Here is a 7,821-nt window from a genome sequence, read left to right as displayed (position 1 = left end):
AACGCCCCGAATTACGGGCTGCAGTTGCACACGATTGGGAGTCTTAAGTTTCACTTTCACTTTTATAAATTCAACTTCTAAAGCTAAAGCACCCTGAAAACTGCCAGTAGCCAAGCAGCGCATGCTGTCCCAGCAGTGTGTTCAGGGACCACCTTGAGTGGTGGCCTTTTCCAATTCAACATGTTGATTATTGTCCCCTCCAGTCCCTATCTACCCAGTCCCCAGAGTGTGTGGCGGGCCGGTGAAAAATATTGAGGGGTTGCTGATATGGAAGTTGCACAGACCCATGACCGTCAGAAAGCCTATATACCAACCCCATCTAAGATGCCAATGAGCTTTAAGAAGGCCTGATTCGAGGCATGTGCGTGTCCCTGAAAATCTGTGGGCAGATAGTCGGCAATGGGACAGACAACGTGCAGAAGAGAAACACAGCTAGCTCTTTTGGTTTTTGTCGGATTGTATTTGCAATTTGTAGAAAGCAGTTTACAGATGCTCAAAAAATGTAATAGAGCACGACTTTGAATGAATGCTCATATAGTGCGATGAGTGACAGCACTGTTTTTCATTTACCTTGATTTTTCAATACAGAACACTGGAACAAATATAGTATTAACAAAAGCTCAGTAATATTAATATTGTGCAAATTACCACCTGCGCTTGTTTAACATTAATTTATAATAATAATAATAATACATGCCATTTAGAAAATGCTTTTATCTGAAGCTAATGTATGGGTGCAGAATAAGCTGAAAGACTTTAAAATGTGTCAATTTCAAAACGCTTTGGGGCTGTGGTGGATGGCAGAATGGAAGTTACATTGTGTGCTTTTTTTTTTGTCAGAATGGGGTTTTCTTTGAATAACTCATCAGTCATTGGCAAGGACTGTTTATCATTGTGTTTGAAAACAGGACAGTTTGGCGGAGGGTTGCACATTCAGGAACACAGAGCAGTTGTAACATACTGCCACCTACTGGGCACAGAAGGCAAACATCCTAGAGAACTAAATGGAAGTAATCGTACAATGTTTCAGAACACCAGGTTTGGTACGTCTTGGGTATTTTACTGTAAAAGCTTTGAGGACAGAGCATATAATAAACGTAATATACGAGCCACGTGCATTTCTATTGCTAGCAGTTTTCATTTGGACGCAGAGGATGCATTAGCAGTTGTGAACTACGGTGCCTTCAGAAAGTATTCATACCCCTTAACTTATTCCATATTTTGTTTTGTTACAGCCTGAAATCTCACCCATAATACCCCGTAATGTCAAAGTGAAAACATGTTTTTACAAATGTTTGCAAATGTATTGAAAATGAAATACTGATATATTTTCATAAGTATTCATACCCCTGACTCAATGCATGTTAGAATCATCTTTGGCAGTGATTACAACTGTGAGTCTTTCTTGATAAGTATCTAAGAGCTTTGCACACCTGGATTGTACAATATTTGCACATTATTCTTTTTTTAAATTCTTCAAGCTCTGTCAAGTTGGTTGTTGATCATTGCTAGACAGCCATTTTAAAGTCTTGCCTTTATTTTCAAGTGTGTATATGGCACTGTATTTTAGGTTACTGTGGTGCTGAAAGGCACATTTCTGTCCCAGTGTGTCACAGATTCCCCTGGAACTTTCATTGTGGACACCTGGCCCCTATTCCCACTGATTTTATTTGTATATACAATGGGGCAAAAAACTATTTAGTCAGCCACCAATTGTGCAAGTTCTCCCACCTAAAAAGATGAGTGAGGCCTGTAATTTTCATCATAGGTACACTTCAACTATGACAGACAAAATGTGAGAAAAAAAAATCCAGAAAATCACATTGTAGGATTTTTTAATTAATTTATTTGCAAATTATGGTGGAAAATAAGTATTTGGTCACCTACAAACAAGCAAGATTTCTGGCTCTCACAGACCTGTAACTTCTTCTTTAAGAGGCTCCTCTGTCCTCCACTCGTTACCTGTATTAATGGCACCTGTTTGAACTTGTTATCAGTATAAAAGACACCTGTCCACAACCTCAAACAGTCACACTCCAAACTCCACTGTGGCCAAGACCAAAGAGCTGTCAAAGGACACCAGAAACAAAATTGTAGACCTGCACCAGGCTGGGAAGACTGAATCTGCAATAGGTAAGCAGCTTGGTTTGAAGAAATCAACTGTGGGAGCAATTATTAAGAAATGGAAGACATACAAGACCACTGATAATCTCCCTCGATCTGGGGCTCCACGCAAGATCTCACCCCGTGGGGTCAAAATGATCACAAGAACGGTGAGCAAAAATCCCAGAACCACACGGGGGGACCTAGTGAATGACTTGCAGAGAGCTGGGACCAAAGTAACAAAGCCTACCATCAGTAACACACTACGCCGCCAGGGACTCAAATCCTGCAGTGCCAGACGTGTCCCCATGCTTAAGCCAGTACATGTCCAGGCCCGTCTGAAGTTTGCTAGAGAGCATTTGGATGATCCAGAAGAAGATTGGGAGAATGTCATATGGTCAGATGAAACCAAAAAATTACTTTTTGGTAAAAACTCAACTCTTCGTGTTTGGAGGACAAAGAATGCTGAGTTGCATCCAAAGAACACCATACCTACTGTGAAGCATGGGGGTGGAAACATCATGCTTTGGGGCTGTTTTTCTGCAAAGGGACCAGGAAGACTGATCCGTGGAAAGGAAAGAATGAATGAGGCCATGTATCGTGAGATTTTGAGTGAAAACCTCCTTCCATCAGCAAATGCATTGAAGATGAAATGTGGCTGGGTCTTTCAGCATGACAATGACCCCAAACACACCGCCCGGGCAATGAAGGAGTGGCTTCGTAAGAAGCATTTCAAGGTCCTGGAGTGGCCTAGCCAGTCTCCAGATCTCAACCCCATAGAAAATATTTGGAGGGAGTTGAAAGTCCGTGTTGCCCAGCAACAGCCCCAAAACATCACTGCTCTAGAGGAGATCCGCATGGAGGAATGGGCCAAAATACCAGCAACAGTGTGTGAAAACCTTGTGAAGACTTACAGAAAACGTTTGACCTCTGTCATTGCCAACAAAGGGTATATAACAAAGTATTGAGATAAACTTTTGTTATTGACCAAATACTTATTTTCCACCATAATTTGCAAATAAATTCATTAAAAATCCTACAATGTGATTTTCTGGATTTTTTTTCTAATTTTGTCTGTCATAGTTGAAGTGTACCTATGATGAAAATTACAGGCCTCTCTCATCTTTTTAAGTGGGAGAACTTGCACAATTGGTGGCTGACTAAATACCTTTTTGCCCCACTGTATGTGCCCAATTGTTCACCATGGTGGTGTAGATTATTGTTACTATGTCCGATTGTGCTTGTGAGTACCTGTGCTGTGTGTTTTGGGCCGTCGTGCCCTTGTGGATTGCACAGATGATTACGGGTCTCGTCCTGTGTGATAATCATTGTGCGCTTGTGTTATTTATTCGAGGGACTCCTCGCTCTTTTGTTTGGATTTCAACCCTTTGTTTTGTTACGTGTTTGTTTGGTATTCGTCCCCGAGCCTTTACACGGCACACCGTAATTTGGGCTGAATAAAAACCATATTACGCATTTCTGTGCCTGTCTCCCGAATCTTTGCAACCAATGTGACACAGTGTCTGTTGTAAAGCAGACTGAACCAGATTTTCCTCTTCGATTTAGCCTGTGCTTAGCTCTATTATTATTTTTTTGTCCTAATAAAACCTTCCGAGTCCTTGCCGATGACAAGCATACCCATAACATGATGTAGCCACCATCATGCTTGAAAACTCATTGATGTGTTGTGTGGGATTTGCCCCAAACATAACGCTTTGTGTTCAGGACATAAAGTTAATTTCCTTGTCATCCTTTTTGCAGTTTTACTTCAGTGCCTTATTGAAGACAGGATGCATGTTTTGTAATATTTGTATTCTGTGCAAGCTTCCTTCTTTTCACTCTGTCATTTAGGCTAGTATTGTGGAGTAACTACAATGTTGTTGATCCATCCTCAGTTTTCACCAATCACAGCGATGAAACTCTATAACGTTTAAAAATCACCATTGGCCTCACCAAATCTCACCTCTTACAAAGAGTATCACTAATTTGGAACAAGAGCTAAAGAAGCAGGATTTGCACTTTCTGAAGGTATGTACATAGTAATCCCAAACCTAGACTACAAACATTGCATGCGGCATCTGTTAGTTAGGAAAACAGACATGCAATGCTTTCAGTTCAGTTTAAGGGTAAGGATTACCACAACAATATACAGTGCAATCAGTATGATTGTGGATAACCATTCCCCCCAAAGAGCTGGTGCTGATTAGAATAGAGGGACATTGCTGCAGCTGTTGAGATAGGATCCATTATGATGATGGCTTCAGATTTGTTTTCTTGTCTAAGGTATCGGTTGTTATCTCCATAGGATATTCCAGTGTGTTCTTGACTATATTCTAGCATAATATCATTACAATTGTGTTTTACAAAAGCATCCAACGTATTTTATTTCCCAAATATTATATAGAATCTGTTTGTTACTGATATAGAGAACTGACTCTTCTTACACATAAATGATATGGCCTAAAAATCCCATCTCAAAATGTTAATGGATGGTGTTCATGAATTGCTGGAAGAAGCTTGGTGCCAAGCTCAACTCGAGTACAATTGTACTGGAACACACCAATGTGCATCATGAATGAATGCAATGATCGAGCAGAAATACGAAATCAAGTGGCCATATTGGATTAGCAATAAATCAAAGCATACTCTTAATTGATAAGTGCTACTCCTAATTTGATCAAAAACCATATGGACAGTAAGTACAATTATAAACAAACCAAGCATTCTGAAAGGATTGTGTAGCTCAATGACTTGGTTTGAAGTATCTCTGAGATGATTTGGGCACTGATTTAAAACATGTTGATATCGGTTTCATTGATTTCCATTGTTTTTTGGTTAAAATGCTAACATTAGTGGTTAGGACTCTTTCCTTGTCCATTGACTCCTTACATTGTAAGGAAAACACTCACCCATTATTTTCCTTTATTGTTGTCGGGCCCAGCTGCAGTGCACACCACAGAATCCAAAGATTATAACGGGAGTGCTCATACATGTGGCCCAAAAAATCCTGGGTAACCTCAAATTTAGACTCATGGAGAAGATGCCGGTGATTGTTAACCACAGTGAGTAACACTGAAAAGAGAATATGTTTGTGATTAATATGATGTATTGTCGACGATAGAGAAGGTTAAACATAACATTTTATTTGTGTCACAACTTGTCTTTATAGTCAGTTTTCATGATGTAGCTATACCAAAGAAAAGTTATACACTATATGGAACTGACAGCGTATTTCCTTATCTTTACTCTTTACCCTTTACTTTCTCACTTTGTCTGATGATCTGACCAGTGTGTGAAACACAGGCACACAGCAGAAGCTGACAGATAATCTGGACCGATGCACGTTTAACGGAAACGTTTTGGATTCTGTAGGGTTCACCTCAGGAAAGCACAGCTGGGAGGTGGATGTGGGGAACCACCCAGTGTGGGTGTGGATAAAGAGTCAATCAACAGAAAAGATAGGACACTCGCAAAACCGAAATATGGAATCTGGGTTCTAGGTTTGGAAAATAGTGAATTGTGAAGTTAACGGAGGTATTTTTCAAATATTAAGTATCTTAGAAAGCCTTTCTAGTGGGATACGGGATGTCATTCCTTGTAAAGATTCAATAAATATTTGATGAAATGTAGTATTTCATATTTAGTAGAAATTAAACAAATTCATAATTGAAAGTAATTGAGAAATATCATTTGAACGTTTCAATAATTCAAATATGCAGAGTTGGTGTCATTTGAAAACTTACCAAGTGCTTCAAAAGTGTAGTATGGTAATTCAACGTTAATGACAATCTATTCTAGTTTAATGACAATCAAAAGGCATGTTTTAAAACCCTGTGGGTCATGATTGACTCGTACCCAGCTAGGCTTTTAAAGTTTCTGATAGGTAGTGATGAAGTTCTTATACATTTTTCTTGATCCAATTTTTCCTTGTGCTCTCAGAATTGGCCAAGCAAAAGCAATCATAATAAAGCTCTGGGTTGAAATAATCTGACTTGAGTTACTGCAGTACCTGATGCTAACTGCCTACCATTAGGAGAAATGTGTCCTATTCTCTGGCTTTTTATCAATTCGATTTGCTCACATCCTGCGTCCTCTCTCACCTCCTTTTGAAAAAGGTCCAAGTTAATTAAGGAGAGTCAGCGTGGATGGAAATGTGCTTGCTTGAAATGAGACGCTACTTCTCTCATGTCATTGGGCAAATTCCGTTTAGAGTGTGTGGATCTCAAAACAAATTAAGTTAGTAATGCAATACATTTTATAGATAAAACAATAAGTAGCATATTGTTTTTAAACGTGTGCATGTTTTTCCTCCTCTGTCAAAACAAAAGCTGATTCTAAGTGGGTGTGGCAGATTTCAAAACTCTTCCAAATAATTGAGTATCCTCGATGAATGGTGGCTATGGAAGGGAGCAATGGTGTAAAGTACTTAAGTAAAAATACTTTAATGTACTACTTAAATACTTCACTTTACTATTTATATTTTTGACCTTTATTTCACTATATTCCTAAAGAAAATCATGTACTTTTTTCTCCAAACATTTTCCCTGACATCAAAAAGTACTCCTTACATTTTTTATACTTAGCAGGACAGGAAAATGGTCAAATTCACACACTTATCATGAGAACATCCCTGGTCATCCCTACTGCCTCTGATCTGGCAGACTCATTAAACACACATGCTTCATTTGAAATGATGTCTGAGTGTTGGAGTGTACCCCTGGCTATCCGTAAATTAAAACATATATAAGGAATTGAAAATGAGTTATACTTTGAGCAATTACATTTACTTTTGATACTTAAAACTTCTTAGGGCTGAGATCCCGCTAACGGGATCGATATGACAAGAGCCAGTGAAAGTGCAGGGCGCCAAATTCAAAACAACAGATATTCCATAATTAAAATTCCTCAAACATAGAAGTATTTCATAATATTTTAAAGATACACTTCTTGTTAATCCCACCACAGTGTCCGATTTCAAATATGCTTTACGGCGAAAGCACCACAAACGATTATGTTAGGTCAGAACCAAGTCAAAGAAAAACACAGCCATTTTTCCAGCCAAAGAGAGGAGTCACAAAAATCAGAAATAGAGATCAAATATTAATCACTAACCTTTGATGATCTCCATCAGATCACACTCATAGGACTTCATGTTGCACAATACATGTATGTTTTGTTCGATAAAGTTCATATTTATATCAAAAAATCTCAGTATACTTTGGCGCGTTATGTTCAGTAGTTCCAAAAACATCCGGTGATTTTGCAGAGAGCCACATCAATTTACTGAAATACTCATAATAAATGTTGTTGAAAAGTGTTATGCATGGAACCTTAGATGCAATTCTCCTTAATGCAACCGCTGTGTCAGATTCTTTTTAAAGCTTTATGGAAAAAGCAAACCATGCAATAATCTGAGTACGGCGTTCAGAGACAAAACAAGCCAACAAGATATCCGCCATATTGTGCAGTCAACAGAAGTCAGAAATAACATTATAAATATTCACTTACCTTTGATGAACTTCATCAGAATGCACTCCCAGGATCCCAGTTCCACAATAAATGTTTGTTTTGTTCAATAATGTCCATCATTTATGTCCAAATAGCTACTTTTGTTGGCGCGTTTTGTAAACAAATACAAACTCACAAAGCGCGTTCACTAGGAGCAGACGAAATGTCAAAAGGTTCCGTTACAGTCCGTAGAAACATGTTAAACGATGT

This window comes from Oncorhynchus nerka, linkage group LG7 (genome assembly GCF_034236695.1).
Source record: "Oncorhynchus nerka isolate Pitt River linkage group LG7, Oner_Uvic_2.0, whole genome shotgun sequence".
In the NCBI taxonomy this organism is placed as follows: Eukaryota; Metazoa; Chordata; class Actinopteri; order Salmoniformes; family Salmonidae; genus Oncorhynchus; species Oncorhynchus nerka.
Note: the sequence above shows the minus strand (reverse complement) of the source record.